Here is a 19186-nt window from a genome sequence, read left to right on the forward strand (position 1 = left end):
GAAATGGACAACTTGGAAATCTTGCAATTTGACATGCACATAATGTGCAGTTTAAATACTGATCTTGTCTTGTGTAATTCAAAATATATATTTTTATTTTTCAATATTCTTATTTCTTAGTCATTATATTTTGTTATGATGATCTATGCATTTGTCACTTCATTCATCTTTGCCGCACTGCTTATTTTAATTGCAAAATAATTTATTGTCAAAAGATTGATGCTGTCTTCTCAACAATATCACTGATCTCACAAAGCCCAAGGTCAGTTACCATCATAAATCTTATACTATCTCCTATCTAAAAAATAGAATCATGTCATCAGCATATACTATAGATCATTCTAACACAGGCTGAAAAATCATTTCTTAGGCTTGCAGAATGCTAGGCACAGCTTACTGATTTTTAAGTACCAATAGGGTATTTTTTATTAAGCTACCTTACGCATACAGTATTATTGAATACATTCATGGATAAAGTCTGTCATCTTGTGAGTAATTTACATGTGGTAGTGTATATGTTAACAAGAACAATGACAGAGGAAGGTAAAAGCCTACCACTTTCCTCAAGGCTTTTAATTGCTGTTAAATTTTATTTGTGCTTGCTATAATTTGATTGAAAGAATAGTGCTAGGCAATTAAGTGCTATTAATGATAAAAGATCAAGGGAGATGAAACATGGCCGATAAAGAAGTTGTAACTGGGAAGTCAGAAATCTAACAACCAAAACCAAATAACAAAACTTAAATCATAGTCAGAACTCAGAGCCCAGAATCACTAACCAGAACTTCAAAAATAACAGTGCAGTGTGAGTTGGGTGGTGGCCGAAGGCAGGGAACTTGGCGGTCCGATCCTCAGCTACAGAAGCTGGCTCTTGGGACGTGGAATGTCACCTCTCTGAAGGGGAAGGAGCCTGAGCTAGAGCGCGAGGTTTGAGGGGTTCAGGTTAGATATAGTCGGGCTCACCTCGACTCACAGCTTGGACTCTGGAACCAATCTCCTTGAGAGGGGCTGGACTCTCTACCACTCTGGAGTGGTTCTATTCAATAAGGGCGTGCACAAAAAGGCGAACTTCAAAAGGGCGACCTCAATTGGGCGCGGAGAATAAAAGCGCACATAAATAAAAGCGATCTTCAAAAGGGCGACCTCAATTGAGCGCCGAATAAAGGCGCGCGTAAATAAAGGCGAGCTTCAAAAGGACGACCTGAATTGAGCGCCGAATAAATGCGCGCGCAAATAAAGGAGCGCTTCAAAAGGATGACCTTCGGAGCGAATTAAATTAATTGTCCTTGATTATGCTAATAGACCGCATCTCGAATATCTACGTGGCATTGCACATAATCTACAGCTTCAAGTGTAACTTGCTTTCACCTTTTTATACATTCAGTCATTGCCTTAATCTAATTTTCTGTAATTTTGAAAACAACGAAATATAGAGAGCTTTAGAAATAGTTCGTTAGAAGTAGTTCGTTAGAAGTTCATGCATTAATTAATTGGATGTTTTAATATTCTTGCTTTCACCATTTTATACGTTCAATCATTGCCTTTATCTAATAAATTTTCTGTAATAATTTTGTTGCGTTTGCCTTTATTCGCTGCGCCCAATTGACGTCACCCTTTTGAAGCACTCCTTTATTTATGCGTGCAGTTATTCGGCGCTCAATTGAGGTCGTCCTTTTGAAGCTCGCCTTTATTTACGCGCGCCTTTATTCGGCGCTCAATTGAGGTCGCCCTTTTGAAGATCGCTTTTATTTATGTGCGCTTTTATTCGCCGCGCCCAATTGAGGTCGCCCTTTTGAAGGTCGCCTTTATGTGCGTGCCCTTATTGACGGATACCCTCTGGAGTTGCCCCCAGTGAGAGGCGCAGAGCGGGTGTGGGCATACTTATTGCCCCCCGACTTGGAGCTTGTTCATTGGGGTTTACCCTGGTGGATGAGAGGGTAGCCTCCCTCCGCCTTCGGGTGGGGGGACGGGTCCTAATTGTTGTTTGTGCGCATGTGCCGAACAGCAGTTTGGAGTACCCACCCTTTTTGGAGTCCCTGGAGGGGGTGCTAGAGGGCATACCTTCTGGAGACTCCCTCGTTCTGCTGGGAGACTTTAATGCTCACGTGGGCAATGACAGTGAGACCTGGAAGGGCGTGATTGGGAGGAATGGCCCCCCCGATCTGAACCCGAGTGGTGTTTTGTTATTGGACTTCTGTGCTTGTCATGGATTGTCCATAACGAACGCCATGTTCAAGCATAGGGGTGTTCATATGTGCACTTGGCACCAGGACACCCTAGGCCTCAGTTCGATGATCGACTTTGTGGTCGTGTCGTCAGACCTGCGGCCACATGTCTTGGACACTCGGGTGAAGAGAGGGGCGGAGCTGTCAACTGATCACCACCTGGTGGTGAGTTGGCTTCAATGGTGGGGGAGGATGCCGGTCAGGCCTGGTAGGCCCAGACGTGTTGTGAGGGTCTGCTGGGAACGTCTGACAGAGTCCCCTGTCAGAAGTAGCTTCAACTCCCACCTCCGGCAGAACTTCGACCATATCCCGAGGGAGGCGGGGGACATTGAGTCCGAATGGGCCATGTTCCATGCCTCTATTGTTGAGGCAGCTGACCGGAGCTGTGACCGTAAAGTGGTCGGTGCCTGTCGTGGCGGCAATCCCCAAACTCGTTGGTGGACACCGGTGGTGAGGGATGCTGTCAAGCTGAAGAAGGAGTCCTACAGGACCTTTTTGTCCTGTGTGACTCTAGAGGCAACTGATATGTATCTGTAGGCCAAGCGGAATGCGGTTTTGGTGGTTGCTAAGGCAAAAACTCAGGCGTGGGAGGAGTTTGGGGAGGCCATGGAGAACAACTTTCAGACGGCTTCGAGGAAATTCTGGTCCACCATCCGGCGTCTCAGGAGGGGGAAGCAGTGCAGTGTCAACACTGTATACAGTATGGTGGGGATGGTGCACTGCTGACCTCGACTCGGGACATTGTGGGTCGGTGGGGGGAGTACTTCGAAGACCTCCTCAATCCCACTAACATGCCTTCCAATGAGGAAGCAGAGCCTGGGGACTCGGAGGTGGGCTCCCCCATCTCTGGGACCGAGGACACCGAGGTGGTCAAAAAACTCCTTGGTGGCACGGCCCTGGGGGTGGATAAGATATGCCCGGAGTTCCTCAAGGCTCTGGATGTTGTAGGACTGTCTTGGTTGACACACCTCTGCAACATCGCATGGACATCAGGGACAGTGCCTCTGGATTGGCAGACCGGGGTGGTGGTCCCCCTCTTTAAGAAGGGGGACCGGAGGGTGTGTTCCAACTACAGAGGGATCACACTCCTCAGCCTCCCTGGAAAAGTCTATTCGGGGGTTCTGGAGAGGAGGGTCCGTCGGATAGTCGAACCTCGGATTCAGGAGGAACAGTGTGGTTTTCGTCCTGGTCGTGGAACAGTGGACCAGCTCTACACCCTTAGCAGGGTCCTGGAGGGTGCATGGGAGTTTGCCCAACCAGTCTACATGTGTTTTGTGGACTTGGAATAGGCGTTCGACCGTGTGCCTCAGGGAATCCTGTGGGGGGTACTCCGAGAGTATGGGGTACCGGACCTCCTGATAAGGGCTGTTCGGTCCCTGTACGATCGGTGTCAGAGCTTGGTCCGCATTGCCGACAGTAAGTCGAACTCATTTCCAGTGAGAGTTGGACTCCGCCAGGGCTGCCCTTTGTCACCGATTCTGTTCATAACTTTTATGGACAGAATTTCTAGGCGCAGCCAGGGCGTTGAGGGGGTCTGGATTGGTGGACTCAGGATTGGGTCACTGCTTTTTGCAGATGATGTTGTCCTGTTTGCTTCATCAGGCCGTGATCTTCAGCTCTCTCTGGATCAGTTCGCAGCTGAGTGTGAAGCGGCTGGGATGGGAATCAGCACCTCCAAATCCGAGACCATGGTCCTCAGCCGAAAAAGGGTGGAATGCCCTCTCAGGGTTGGGAGCGAGATCCTGCCCCAAGTGGAGGAGTTCAAGTATCTTGGGATCTTGTTCACGAGTGAGGGAAGAATAGAGCGGGAGATCGACAGGTGGATTGGTGTGGCATCCGCAGTGATGCGGGCTCTGCATCGGTCTGTCGTGGTGAAAAAGGAGCTGAGCCGCAAGTCAAAGCTCTCAATTTACCAGTCGATCTACGTTCCTACCCTCACCTATGGGCATGAGCTATGGGTAGTGACCGAAAGAACGAGATTGCGAATACAAGCGGCTGAAATGAGTTTCCTCCGTAGGGTGTCTGGGCTTTCCCTTAAAGATAGGGTGAGAAGCTCAGTCATCCGGGAGGGGCTCAGAGTAGAGCCGCTGCTCCTCCGCATCGAGAGGAGTCAGATGAGGTGGCTCGGGCATCTGATCAGGATGCCTCCTGGACGCTGCCCTGGTGAGGTGTTCCGGGCACGTCTAACCGGGAGGAGGCCCCGGGGAAGAGCCAGGACACGCTGGAGGGACTATGTCTCTCGGCTGGCCTGGGAACGCCTTGGGATTCTCCCGGAAGAGCTAGAAGAAGTGGTCGGGGAGAGGGAAGTCTGGGCATCTCTGCTCAAGCTGCTGCCCCCGCGACCCGATCTCGGATAAGCGGAAGAGGATGGATGGATGGATGGATGGATTTAGAACGTCATAAACAAACTGTTGTGTATGACATCAACTTTTATATGGTGTCACACACGTGCGCATGGGAGGCAGCTAAGGGGCTTGAGTAAGGGCCTGGAGGTAACATCAAGAGGGCCAGGTGAAATCTCCTGTGAATGGTCTGCAGGAAAGGGAGAAAAAGAGTCAGTGCACTCTGCCACATCCCGGTCTGATTGCCCTTACTCAAGCCCTTTAGCTGCCTCCCATGCACACGTGTGTGACAATGGCCACGCTAAAAACGTCAGCTAATGAAACTTCCAGTGCAGGGGTGTTTCTATATTGTGATTAAATTAGGATTCTTAGCCTCCATTATGTATGTCTACATATAAATGAAGGGTGGGGATGTGAGTCGGTCTCCCTAGGGGTTTCAAGCATGTTGATATACCCTTATAACATCAAGAAGGGGGGGGGGGGACAAAACAATTATGGGCTTGGTACAATAAATCAGAGGCTTAAACCTCTAAAGCTCCACTCCTCCTCACACCCAGCAGCACTGTTTCACCACCATGCTCCCCAATAACAGAATGTTCACATGTAATCCAAAAAAAACAATAATAAAATCAAAAAGATATATATTTGCTGTTTGGCTCCCTGGACAAAAATAAAATCGTATCTAGTAAACCTGCTTTTATGGTAGGTGCAAAAAAGGCATGTAGAAAATTATTCCTGAATAAAATTAGATAATCTGATAGAAAACTGTAAATGCACTTATAATGAATGGAGTTTATTAGCCCAATGTGGACCTACAATTATGTTAATATGTTGAAGAATTTTAGCATATTTGTAGCCACTTGGATGAAATAATAAAATCCTTCAAATGTGAAGGAGGGCTAACTTTGCTGCTGATTTTTGACTTTGGAACAGCACAAGACAATGTTGTGCTCTTATTAGGAGCATTATTTTCCATAACTTTATCCTGTGGGCAGCAGGCCGGTATTGCAGTACTGTCTTGATCCATGCCTGAAACATTCGCCTAGTTTCAGTTTGCTTCTGTCTTGTGTGTTTGTGGAAGTGACATTGACTGAACTCCTATCATCAGAAGATCTACCCCTCTTTTATCTGCATACAGCCTTTCACCAATTTCAATTACTCTTATGGATTTTTATCTCTGGTATTTTACACTACATTCCTGAAACAACCGATGTAAATACTTTCCTTCTGTACTGGATATTGTTTTATATTAGTATGCTCATTGCATGTTACATTAGATTACATCACTTTTTATTTTTAAGGCACCTTTGTCTTTTGATATTTAAAGTTTATGTATAAGGATTTTTAATGAGAACTATATTTTTAGCAAGCATTCTTATTATGTGGGAAACCTGTGCTTAGACTGTTTACGTTCCTATGTCTGGGATTAGGTTTTAAATAAAAAGGCACTGGCTTGTTCATCAATGGGTGTTTTTATAAAATTCGTTATACACTCATACTGTGTAAATAATGAACAATTATATATTTCAGCAGAAACTGTTTAGTTTGTCTTATTTATTTTCTTGGTGATTCACTTGCTATGCTGTCAGTTCAAACAGGATTTAAGAGAAGCTTCGACTAAATAAAGTAATTGTGTGTGTTTCAAAGGACATAAACCAAACGATTACAGCATATAGGGCCTTCAGAAATGTTCAAAACTTAAAAGAATTTCATTTACCAAAAATTAGTTTTCTCTTTTGGTATGAACATTTTCTACTTTTCTGTACTTTCATGCAAGTGTGCTTAATTTGCAAAATTATGCATACAGTATAATTGCTATATCCTATAAATAAGGACCCATGAATCTATTTGTGGGTATTGCCCCATTTTCCTAGCTTTACATGTACCTAAGTAAAACAATTCACTTACCTATATAATTTTGAAAATGGAACTTCCTACCAGTCATCTCTTTCCCAAAATTCTAAATTAAATAGGCTTACAAATGCAGCCCTTGTGTGTGTTCTTTCAAAGCATATAGTTTGGGCCTATGAAGGCTTGCACTATAATGATTACTCTTATCATGTCATTTGCCTCCAGGTAGTCTCAGGTTATCAGTTAAGATAAATCAAGCTTCTTGTGATCACTATTTTCATCAGATCACTCAATTTCTATTTGAGTTTACCTATTGCTATCACTAAGACAGGTGGACATGAGTTTGTTACTTCCTTAAGTTTAAGTTAATTTTAACCAGTGTCAAGGATTTAGACTGCTTACCAACTATGACTCATTTTATGAGCTGGAGCAAGTCACTTAAACTACCTTTGTTGCATATTGTGATGCTAGGCACTTGGAAGATGCCATGGGTGAGGGTGGGAAGAGCTGGAATGTAACCCAGGCAGATGCTCTCCTCTCCTCTGCTCATGGCAGAAATTCCTACTCTTTCAAGTGACATCAACAGAGAATTAAAAAGAGATAGTGTGGGTGCACAGTATTTGCCTTGAGCCAGGAAGAGTTTGAGTCAGGAGGGCAATAGACCGGCTAATGTGAAAGGATCACTGGGTAGGAGGATGACAACTACAGTTATAAATCCACATAGTACAATGTAGTAGAGCAGACAAAGCTGACAAAGCAGACCTGAAGTTGCTTCAGCACTCATTCTAATGAGTCACTACAAAATTTACAAAAAATGTGTGTGGGATTTCTTCATTCCAGGAATTAGAGTGGGAAATTAGTGATTGACAGCATCACCTTTTGAGGGTGTGATTTCTGGCTCTTGTCAGAAACTGTTCCAATCAGTAGCCAACTGGAGGTCAGGACACTAAATTCAAAAATACTCAGATATGGGAATGGATATTTGGGAGTAAACCACAAGACAATGGTTATATTTTTATATTATGTTCATTAAAGAACTATTAACAACAAATCAAATCACATTAATAATTTATTGAACAATTATTATAAAAGTAAAGTTGAATAAATCAGATTCTATAGCTGCATGAATAAAAGGTAAAGTACAACTTCTGGTTAGCGGAAATAGCCGAAAAGTTGACAGAAATCTACATTTTGTACCTAATATTTGTATGCAGAATTTGATTGACCTAAGTGAAAGTGTACTCAAGTTATCGTGTTTACATACACATACACATGCGCACACATGCACACACACACACGCACACAGACCGACACACAGACCACAGACATAATTTTAAAAATGGTATTTTCTGACTCAGGGAGGTCTAAAACGTTGAGATTCATCAAAATTTATGGAGGATTTCCAATACTTTCCCTATACTTTGTATACGAGAAGGTCAGGGAGGCCTAAAATGTCGAGATTCATTAAAATCTTGACATCGAATTTTTGGACGATTACAATACTATTCCTATAAAAGAAAGTAAAAAGATATGGATAAAAACCATTGTGCGATGTCCGATTTATGTGTTAAGCTCTCGTTCTTTTGAGTGACAAAAAACAAAAGGAGTTAATAAAGAAAATGAGCATCCCTTGAACCGACCATTCATTCATCCTTTTTCTGCTGCTTATCTGAGTACGTGATGAGAAGACAGCAGTCTAAGTAAAGATATCCAGCCGAGAGATATAATCTTTGGAGCATGCCCTGGGTCTATCACAAGTTCTCCTCCTGGATTGGACATGCACAAAACACTTTCCCTAATTAGATGCCTGAACCACCTGAACCGAGTGCTTTCGATGCAGAGGAGCAGTGGCTCTATTTTGAGCTCCTCCCGAGTGTCTGCACTCCTCACCTTATCTTTAAAGCTGAGTCCAGACACCCTGAGAAGGAAGCTCATTTCTGCTGCTTGTATTCATGATCTAGTTTTTTTGGACAATACCCATGACCCTAGGTAAGAACAGGGACGTACATCAACCAGTAGGTCAAGAGCTTTACCTCAGCTTCACCCTTATTGACTGATACAATGTTCACATGACTGCTGACCTGTCACTCTCCCGTTCCCAGTCTTACATAGACAGTCTTCATTATTTGAGTCAGATTACCTTCCCATAAATTTGGTCTTAACCATGGTGTAATTGGGTGGTGCTCTGGACGTCTGCAGCTAGACTCTATTGGTTCTAATTGGAGTCAACTCCACGTACTTGGAGTTCTAGCAGAGACTGCAGAAATATAAACTTGTCCTCACTCATGAACAAGGTAGCAGTCTCCTTAAGCACTTGGCTGAATCTAATAGTCAGGAAACCAATAATGTCTTATTTTTCATCCAATATTATTATAAAGAGAACATTATTGACAGAACCAATCAAAGTGCTAGAAGGTTTGCATTGTGATGTAGCTGAAAATAAAAAAAATACTTTGAGCCGTTGATTGATTAGTTTTTCACTGTTCATTCAATTGTTTTTGCTAAGCAAAACCTCAGCAAACTAACAGGAATAATTTAATATGCCTAAGCAAGTGGTTACTAAAACTTTTGTATTAGAAAGTAATCACTGAGTTATTTCTGCTTTATAGAAAAATATAAGACATGAAGGAAATGCATAAAATTTTGATTAATATGAAGTTAATTTTGATTAAAAATTTTACAGGTTTGTTTTAAAACAAAATTGAACAGCAGCCCTAATGAATAGTTGTACTATAGCACTAAGCTTTGTGTATAGTTCAGTGAATGTATTTATCAAGTTGAATTCACTAAAAATAGTGATGAGTCTGCCTTGTGGTGTTTTGCCAGATATATTTCACCTTGCTATAATAAAGTTATTATGCTTTTAAAAATCTTTTGTTAGTAAATCATTTTAATTTAATTTACAAAAATAATCAGCAGTGTTCTGATTATACTCCTATTATAAGCAAAGGGTTATCTTAACTTGTTAAAATGGCTTATTTTTCTCTTAAAATGTTTGCTTTTGTATTTCAGTAAAGATTTCATCAAAAAGAAAATTTCAGATGCAGATTTAAATATCCAATACTGTTATTCCCTATTTGGGGAAATAAGAAGAGCTTGCCTACCCCCTCCTGCCCTCATCTTTTTCTAAAGAGACAGCAATGTTAAATGTATAAAGTTCATTATCAAAGGACCTTTCCAAACCATGTGATTTGGCATGAATACTCTTCTCAGGTATATAAAGTATAGAGAACAATTTTACTTTCAAAAAGATTTTTCTCACTTGTTTGAAGTGACAGGTAACTTGCTATAAACAAAATGCAAACACCTGATAAGTAAGTTGAAACATTTTTCACTGATAATTTTTATCCATGATTGTCCGTAATGTGTTTCCATGTTGATCATTACATTTAAACATCAGTCTTTTGAATTGTTATATGTAATAAGTGTTCATCTTAACTAATATCATACCTCATGAGCACCCTACAATTTTGTTTTAATGTGCAGTGCCCAGTGAGTTGGGCACAATAATTTATGAACAAATTGAATTTGTACGACATGATTCCTGATGTACCTGATAAATCAGCCATGTGCCATGGAGATCAGTGAAAGGTAACTCTGAAAGTTGCCCAGTGCTCTTGTTATAACACACACATTGAGAAGTGGCGTCATAGTTTACCATTTATGCAGGATCATTACCTTTGTATGATTTGCTAACACGAGAACTTGAATCTATACTGCTGTCACTGGTCATTGCTGAAAAACTGTCACTATTACAACACGACAAATGTGCTTTACGCTCCAACAGCATGTATTCAGCTACCCAACAACCGCCCTTCATGATTACTTACAATATGGCAATATCAAGTTAACATAAATTTTAATAAAACCCTTATCCAAAATGATCAACAATAAACACTCATGATAAAAATGCAAACTCAGTCCAGTTCAATAAATGCAAATGATGGTGGTGAGTGGAATGAAAACCCCTGTGAACAGCCTTCTGATTGAAATGTAAAGTTTTGTCCTGCTGGGTTCCAGTTGTTGTTGCGTAAAGATTTGAAGTGATTGGGAGCGCTTCCCAGATGAAAACATCTCCAACCAAGACGAAACCACATAAACAAGCAGGTACAGGATAGCAACATAAATCCAGAAAAACTGTAATCCAAGGTGAATGTAATCATAATCCAATAGAAGGAGAAGCATTGAAACATATAGACACAGACGATCACGCGATCTCTCCAGTGTTTTTCGACTCTTTTTTATAGAAAGCGTATAATCATGTTTCTTTCCAGCAACCCCTGTGCAAATCCAAAGCCACCAAATGGTATAGTACTCCCAGGGTTGCTGAAAACTGCAGTCTGCATAAGTAGCACTGCTACATATGTTTCATTTTGTATCCTTTGTCTAATTTATTATATTTCTTATTTTCTACTTTTATTCTGTTAATATATATTATTTTTTTGTTGGTGGGAACAGGGAGTTGGATATAGTATGATACTGACTTAGTCAGGACATACAGTATACTCAGATTCCTATTGGGACTGGGCAGTGTTTTCACATTCTTTTTTGAGTGAATCATCACAGCATAAACTCGGGATGACAGACTGCATACTGTTAGCGATGGACAAGTTATCTCAGAATCTCATGGATAATGGTAAAGGGTTGAAAGTTGACTGGATTGGCATGTCCAGCTGCAGGAATACTTCTTTTTTTTCATACATCTTTATTAATTTCGGTTAGTTCATGTAGAGGGTCTGGCTATGAGTGGTTGTGTGGGTTTGGGTAGAAGGATCAGTCAGAGTTACTGTACATTCAATTTTTTATCATCTTTTCCTACCACTATTCATATCATTTCACTGGATTTTGATTTTTATATATCATTATTCACAGCAATAGAACTAAATTATTTTTAGTTGTTTTCAAAATATATTTGGTCAAATGATAATAAACAGAAACTAACGAATCAATGGCTAGAATTGGTTTGACAGCAATAAACAGATCACTGAAAGAGACTTGCCATCCCACCTCATGTATGGTAATCTTGCACAATGTATACATACACTCTTTAAAATATTCCTTGTATTCATTTATAGAGATCAGTAGTTGTATGTTTAAAAGTTAAAAGCATTTGGAATGTTTTGTATGAAAAACATTTTTCTGGAATTTTGTTTTTGCAAACTACTATATGTATAAAAGCTTAAAAATGTATAATGCCCTATAGCAGTTAGCTTTCAAAGATTGATTTAAAAATGAACCTTTTCCCAAGATTTGTTCATTAACTTGCTTTCATGCAATCTGCCGAATCCCAAAAAATACATTGATCATTGAACAGAAGGTCAGCTTGGTTTTATTGTGTTTCTCATGAACCAGAATGAAATAAGAGGAGTTATTGGTAGCAAGGTTGCAGACTTCATTTGAAATGAGTTCTACGGTAATCACACAGCACTTCCATTAACAGGACAGTCTGCTTGTTCTCACAAATTAGTGTATAAAACATAGGTCATGTTAGAACTCCAGATTTTACTTTTCTAGTTTTACTATAAATTGAAATAAAAAACTGTGTAATGCATTTAAATTGCTTATTCAAGGAATATTATCATCCACCTTGTGAAAATCATTTAGTCAACAACAAAACATATCAGACCTCAGAATAATAACTCAGGCCCCCAGCAATGCTTCATTATTAGCTACCTTGATAACTTTATTTTAAAGAATGATGATTGCAGTTTATTATTATTAGTTATGATAGATACAGTTGATTTAAAATAATTTTATGATGTTACTGTGCACTTAAGTATTAAATTGACATGATGTGCTCTTTTTACAGCCTTGTAATTTTTGTCCTTGTCTTCTAACTCAAAGCTATACTATAGCTGTTTGATACATCTGTCTAAAGATTTATCTGTGCTAAGTAAATAAAACAATGTTATAATAATAATAATAATAATAATAATAATAATAATAATAATAAACATGAATGCATGGGTGTTTTCTCTGAGTACACCAGTTTATGCCAAAACATGTTTGGTTAATTCGCTTCCCGGGTCCTCCCTGCGTGGAGTTTGCATGTTCTCCCCGTGTCTGCGTGGGTTTCCTCCGGGCGCTCCGGTTTCCTCCCAAAGACATGCAGGTTAGGTGGATTGGCGATTGTAAATTGGCCCTAGTGTGTGCTTGGGGTGTGGGTGTGTTTGTGTGTGTCCTGCGGTGGGTTGGCACCCTGCCCAGGATTGGTTCCCTGCCTTGTGCCCTGTGTTGGCTGGGATTGGCTCCAGCAGACCCCCGTGACCCTGTGTTCGGATTCAGCGGGTTGGAAAATGGATGGATAGATAGATAGATAGATAGATAGATAGATAGATAGATAGATAGATAGATAGATAGATAGATAGATAGATAGATAGATAGATAGATAGATAGATAGATAGATAGATGGTGTGGTGAAGGCATTCTTACACCTTTCAGGGTGTACAGGAAGAAAAGGGAAGGTCTTGGAAATGAAAGAAAGTCGAAAACAAAGCATATGTCATAATGATAATAAACAACCCTATCTTGCCAAAAAGGAATATTCAAAAAATTAAAGTCAAAGAACAGAGTGTTAAGTCTTAAGAAGAAAAGTTAAAATATCCACACAAGCTAGACAAATCAGGAAATATCCAGCCTTTATACCTACAACCCTGTTACGTCATGCATTGCACACTTCTGGTTAATTTTTACCTAGCAACTGCCTAGCAATAGAGACAAGAAAGAACACAAAGAGCCAACACCCATAGCAAAAACAAAATGGTGCCACAGGAAAAGTAACTAACAGTGAAAAACAAAAAATAAATAAATAAATGTCATAACTATATTCCTTGATTTCTAAAAGATAAGTTTACACTAATGGAAACATACAAAAAAATGAAAAAAGCAAAGACAATTTTAAATCAAAACAAGGCCATAACAGCAGGTTCTCAATGTCTTTTGCTTTCCTGTTTTCCTCAACAATTCACAGATGTATTGTTACATTAATAGATAACATAATGACATTGTAGGATTAGGCAATCTTTTCCATTCACTAGTAAGTGACATTAAAAATTTTCTGTAGTCTTAACCAGCCTCAAACACTTAAAGACTAACATTCCAATACTTCCAAACCATGTCTGACATACATTCTCTAAGAGGCACTTAACTTAGAATAAAGTTAATATCTTTACACAAAATAATAGTTAAATTAACCAAAAATGCACAATGTAAGGGGTGATAAAAAGGAAAACACAAAATAGTGATTAAACAGAACTAAAGAAAAGTCTAGTTGCCCCAGTGGCCTGGCTATACATAATCAGCAGACTTTGTCTGTTTGGTGGAGTTGGAGTTGCTTGTCCTCTTGACCACAGTGCTAAACACAATGTCTCAAACATCACAGCACTTTCTCAGTTCCTACACACTCTCTAACTGAGTTTCTGCTCCTACTAAGTCCCTCCTACTCAATCTTTTGCCACAGTTCAACTCTCGACTCTAAGTTCAACAGGTCATCTGGTGTATCCTGGTGTTACATCATGGCCAAATCACATGAAATCAGTTCTGGGGGCAGGAATGCATTCTGAATAGTCTAGGACCACTATCTTTCAGCATCCTTGGTCAGCCCAGGTATCACCACATCACTGCTCACCAATTTATGATTAAAAGGCATGTAACCTTGAAATGATTACTGCTTTAATAAATAGGTAAGTCCCAGTAGCTGTAAACCCAGACTGGCACTTGGAGATAAATGGTGTGAGTTAGTCTTCTGAGGTGCAAACCCACCTCCTGTTGTCATTCTACAGTGGCTTAAAAAATCTCAACCTTTAGAATAATACAGGTGCATTGAAGTACTGTACATAGATAGAACTTCAGCCAAACACCTACCTTCTCTAATCTTTAAACACTGTATGCTATTATATAACTATCAGAACAAGTAGCCATTTCATTCAGAAGAACAGCAGCTTTCCTTGTAACCTAAATTTAAACATAATTATGACAGAGAGACAGACAGAGGAAGAAAGAGAAAGCACAAGCACAGCACAAGAAGGCTTCTTTGAAAAGCATAGCCTGGATATGATTTCATACATCCACACACATAAAATCAGAAAAAGTGAGAGACACAAAGAGATCCATTGGCAAATATAAAATGACATATAGCATATAGAGTTTTTATAACATATTGGTCTTTAATGAACTATTCAGCTGAGCTAGATAGAGACAGTAGCATGTTTTTTTTTATTTTACTTATGTTAGATTTGCAGATTCAAACAGAAATGTATAATTGATATGTGCACTGTATGTTACTTTAACACATACAGTCATTGGAATGCAATCGGTTTTCTCAGAGATTAGCTGTTGTCACAAATTCCACTCTGAGTCATCGCAATGTTTGGGGCAGCCACCCATATATTTGGTATCCTGGTTGCAAAGTTGTGAAAATGTAAACTGCACTGATGTGCACAAAACCGAGTCCAAAACAGAACTGAGGGATTAGGGAAAAGGTGGAGGCTTTTAAAGGGGAAGACAGGAAGTGAGGTCAAAAGGGTCAGGCTCAAAAGGGCCTTCTGCCATAGGTTCGGACCCAGAAGTGACGTCAAGAGGGCCAGGTGAGATCTCCCGTGAATGGTTTGCAGAAAAGTGAGAAAAAGAGTCAGTGCACTCTGCCATATCCTGGTCTGGTTTGGACTTGCCCTTACCCAAGCCCTTTAGCTGCCTCCCATGCACACGTGTGTGACACTGTTCTGCTAATACTACAACCCTATGATGAAAAATGTTATTAAAACAGGAAAATAAAGCACACAATTTAAAACAAATATAAATGAATGTGTTTTTGAAGATGTGACTTATAATAACTTTTCTTATGATCTTTTCAAGTTGAGCTGGTAAAAGATGCAGTTCTGTGTCTGCAAACATGACCCAGGTTATCAAAATACTGCAGGATACCTTCATCTATAGGACTTTGAGCCTTGGCAGAAAAATTCATTTTTGACTGCAGTCTGCAGCCTGGTCACAACCTCTTGAGCATACTGTACCTTGAAGGGTCATCTCTTGATTATTTGCCAGGAAAATATCCTGTCAATTTTTATGAAGCAATTAGCTAGTCACTCATTAAAATATAATTAACTAATTCTTTTACTTTTGTTATTTGCATACATTGTGCCTTATTATCATTTTTTTTTACAAATGCAAGGTGACTTTGTTATTTTTTGTAACTGTATAACGTTTCAATATATATATTTTTTTTTACAGTTTCTTATATTTCCCCAATTACTGTCATATGATTTATTCAATACATAGTTTCAGGTTACCATTTCCTATTCAGTTCTCCGCATGTGGTAAATAATTCAATACTTTTACAAATATATATATAGAGAGAGATGGATGTTAGACATGTTTCTCATTTTAATTTGAAAAATGGAAGTATTCTTGTAAAATAGTTAAAAAATAATTGCTTACGAATTTAATCATTATGACTATTGCTCTCAGGAAAAAACGTTTTTTACAGTCCAGTTGCAAATCTGTCTTTTGTTTTCAAGTTCTGACTTAGATATTACAACTTCTGCATCTCAGGAAACAAAACTAGCAATATATACTTTAATGTTCCTGCTTGTCACAACTTTGTTGTCTGAATCTTGATTATTTTTTGTTGCATATAACATTGTACTCTTGGAGTAATTCATGTGTTTCAAGAGTGATGTCATGTTAAGTATTTATAAAACTATAAGAATAAGTGTCTATAGTTTTGGAACATTTATTACTGCTTGGAAGTTGACTATTAGGACTCTTCGAAAACAACTAAATCTTATGGAAAAACTGTCTACTACCTAAAATTAATGCATTTTAGAATAGAAGATATTTTTTTGTTATGTGATGGCTGTCCAGAACAAGACATTGGCTAAGTACAGATGTAGCCATTCAAAATGTGCAAGAAATGTGTTATTTTACAGTGCACAGGCTGCAGCATACTGGTGGAGTAGTGAAAGCCTAAAATGGTGTGTGGAGCATTTGAGTTGCTCCTAGAAAAGACTGGTACTTAATTTTTGCTCAAAGTTCAGCAACATTCTTTTTCCAATTGTAGAATTTAAGCTATACATGGTTCAGACGTTTCTTGATTTTAAGCCCTAAGTATACTGTAATGGGTGGCACACTGGCATAGTGGTAGCACTGGTGTCTTGCAGTAAGGAGACTGTGAATTGTATCCCAGGTGTTCCCTGTGTGGAGTTTTCATACTCTCCCCGTGTCCATGTGGTTTCCTCCACGTTCACTTGTTTCTTCACATAGTCCAAAGACATGCAGGGAAGATGAATTGGCATTGCTAATTTTGCTTCTGTGTGTTCCTACATTGTGCCTGATAAGTACTGGGACAAACTCCAACTTCACCATGACTGTGCCATGGATAGGTGGGACAGGAAAATGGATGGATGTATTATAATGTAGCTTGTGTACATGGTGTGCATTTTTCAACATTACAACATTTATTTCTTTAGCAAATTTTCATACAAAGGATGTAGCTCAAAGATCTCTAAAAGATGTCAAAGAAAAGAAAGACAAATTAGAAATAGTTAAAAATAAGCATGAATAAATGACAACACATTTGCATAACATATATATATATATATATATATAATATATATATATATATATATATATATATAATATATATATATATATATATATATATATATACACACAAGTAACAGAAAAAGCGCAGTCCTTATATACAGATTCATTTTCAAGTCAGCAGAGATAAGTCTGATGCTAGGGTGAGATGGCCAGGGAGGACAGAAAAAAAACCTCCAAGGGTGAGATGCTGCAGGTTAAAAAGCAAAATCTGCAGGGGTTCCAAGGCCAAATGCCTGCCCAGTCATCACTGGGCATTATAACTAACATAAATGTACATAAGTAGTTCCTTATTTTTTTTTAAGCTTCATCCTAGGAGATCTGATGCAGTGGGTCTCGTCAACAGTTGAAGTATCCACACATTTTTCAACATCACAGATGGCTGCATAACACTTTGATCAATCATTCAGCATTAATTCAATGTAAATTATTAATTATACATTAAAAATACATCTTATTTAATTGTGCCTTTCAAGACATTTAAGGACCCATTACAAGGCAAAACCATAGAAATATGTAACTATAGATGGTATTAGCACTATAAATAAATACTCTATGAAAACATAAATATACATCATAAATACTTTACAGCATGACTTACAGTGTGATGTGTAATGGTTTTAAGCAGCTTGTGATAAAGAGTTTACTGTTTAATACCAGTTGATAGTTATGTAATTCCATATTATATTATTAACTAAGTAATGTATCACAAGTGGTTGTTCTGGAAACTTTAGACATTTTTTTTTAAGAACTTCAATGTAGCAAAGTTAGGGTCAGTGCGTGCACATTAGAGGTCGAGTTTGGCACAGAGCATGAGTTAAATCAAAAGGAAAGATGACTCATAAAGGGGTGCCAATACAGAGAGATCAGATATAATCACACCATGATGCACTTAAACACAACATTCTTTATCTCTTTGTGATCGTATCATCAAAAACACATGCTGCTGCCAGGTGTAAACCGGGCCAAAGGTTGATTGGAATGGAGAAAAGCCACTAATTTCTAGAAGTGTCAAGAGGGTTTATTTTTATCTGATTGTGATGAATACAATTTCTTTAATGGCACTTTATTGTTCTTTACAGGGTTGTGTTGTTCTTCACAGAACTATCACTTGACAAAACACCACTTCATTCTGGAAAGTATTATTTGCATATTAAGTTGGTTCTTTGTGATCTGAAAAACTCCCTAATATATAGAAAAAAACAAAATCTTTAATGTATGGTAGGATATTTAGCAAAACACTAATAGATTAAGAAAACCTGCACTTAGCCTGTGTTATTGTATGCAGCAAGAGTCCTTTTAAATTCAGGAACCAGCTGGTATTTCACAAATCTGTTACCATCTTTTCATGGTTATTAACTGTATGGGTAGTTACTGATCTAAATAAATAAATGTTCTTTATGGAACCTTCATGTGGAGGGGACATTTGGGATTCAAAAATGGTTTCCCTATGGCATCGCTCTGAAGAATCACTCTGGCACTTTTGTATTTTAGAGTGTGTTTATGTTATTTATTTATTTATAAATACTAATTTGCTAAATATTAAAATAATAATAATAATTCCCCAAAGTAAGTCTCACACCAAAATTGAACCCCAAATTCCAGAACATCAAATCAATCAAATCAAACTAAATTTTTATTTGTCACATACAAATTATTCATACAGTACAATATTTAGTGAAATGCTTACTTGCTCAAATCCAATGACTGTGTGCCATTAACCAAAATATAGAAGGAGAATAACAGTAAAACATGAATTAATAAATATCAAAAAAGTCATTAATAAAATTATGAATATGTGCTGAATAATTTAAATTACTTAATGTATGAGAGTTAACAGTAGGGCATTGTGTATTTATAGACATCTTCTTTATTCAAGATGCATATGGACCAGGGCAAAAAGCTCCTCCTCAGTCTCTCTGAACTGGACTTTAGGCAGTGGTATCGTTTACTTGATGGCAAAACAGAAAAGATGCCGTTTTTGAGATTGCTGGTGTCACAGATAATTTTCTTTCCTCTGGTCTGACATCACTTGGTGTAGAAGTCCTAGAAGTTTTAGAGTACATATCCAGTGATGCATTCAGATGATTGTACCATTCTCTGCAGAGCTTTGCATGCTGTTCCCAAACCAGGCAGTAATATTTCCTAGCAAGATACTTTCAATGGTGG

This window comes from Erpetoichthys calabaricus, chromosome 9 (assembly GCF_900747795.2).
Source record: "Erpetoichthys calabaricus chromosome 9, fErpCal1.3, whole genome shotgun sequence".
Taxonomy (NCBI): Eukaryota; Metazoa; Chordata; class Cladistia; order Polypteriformes; family Polypteridae; genus Erpetoichthys; species Erpetoichthys calabaricus.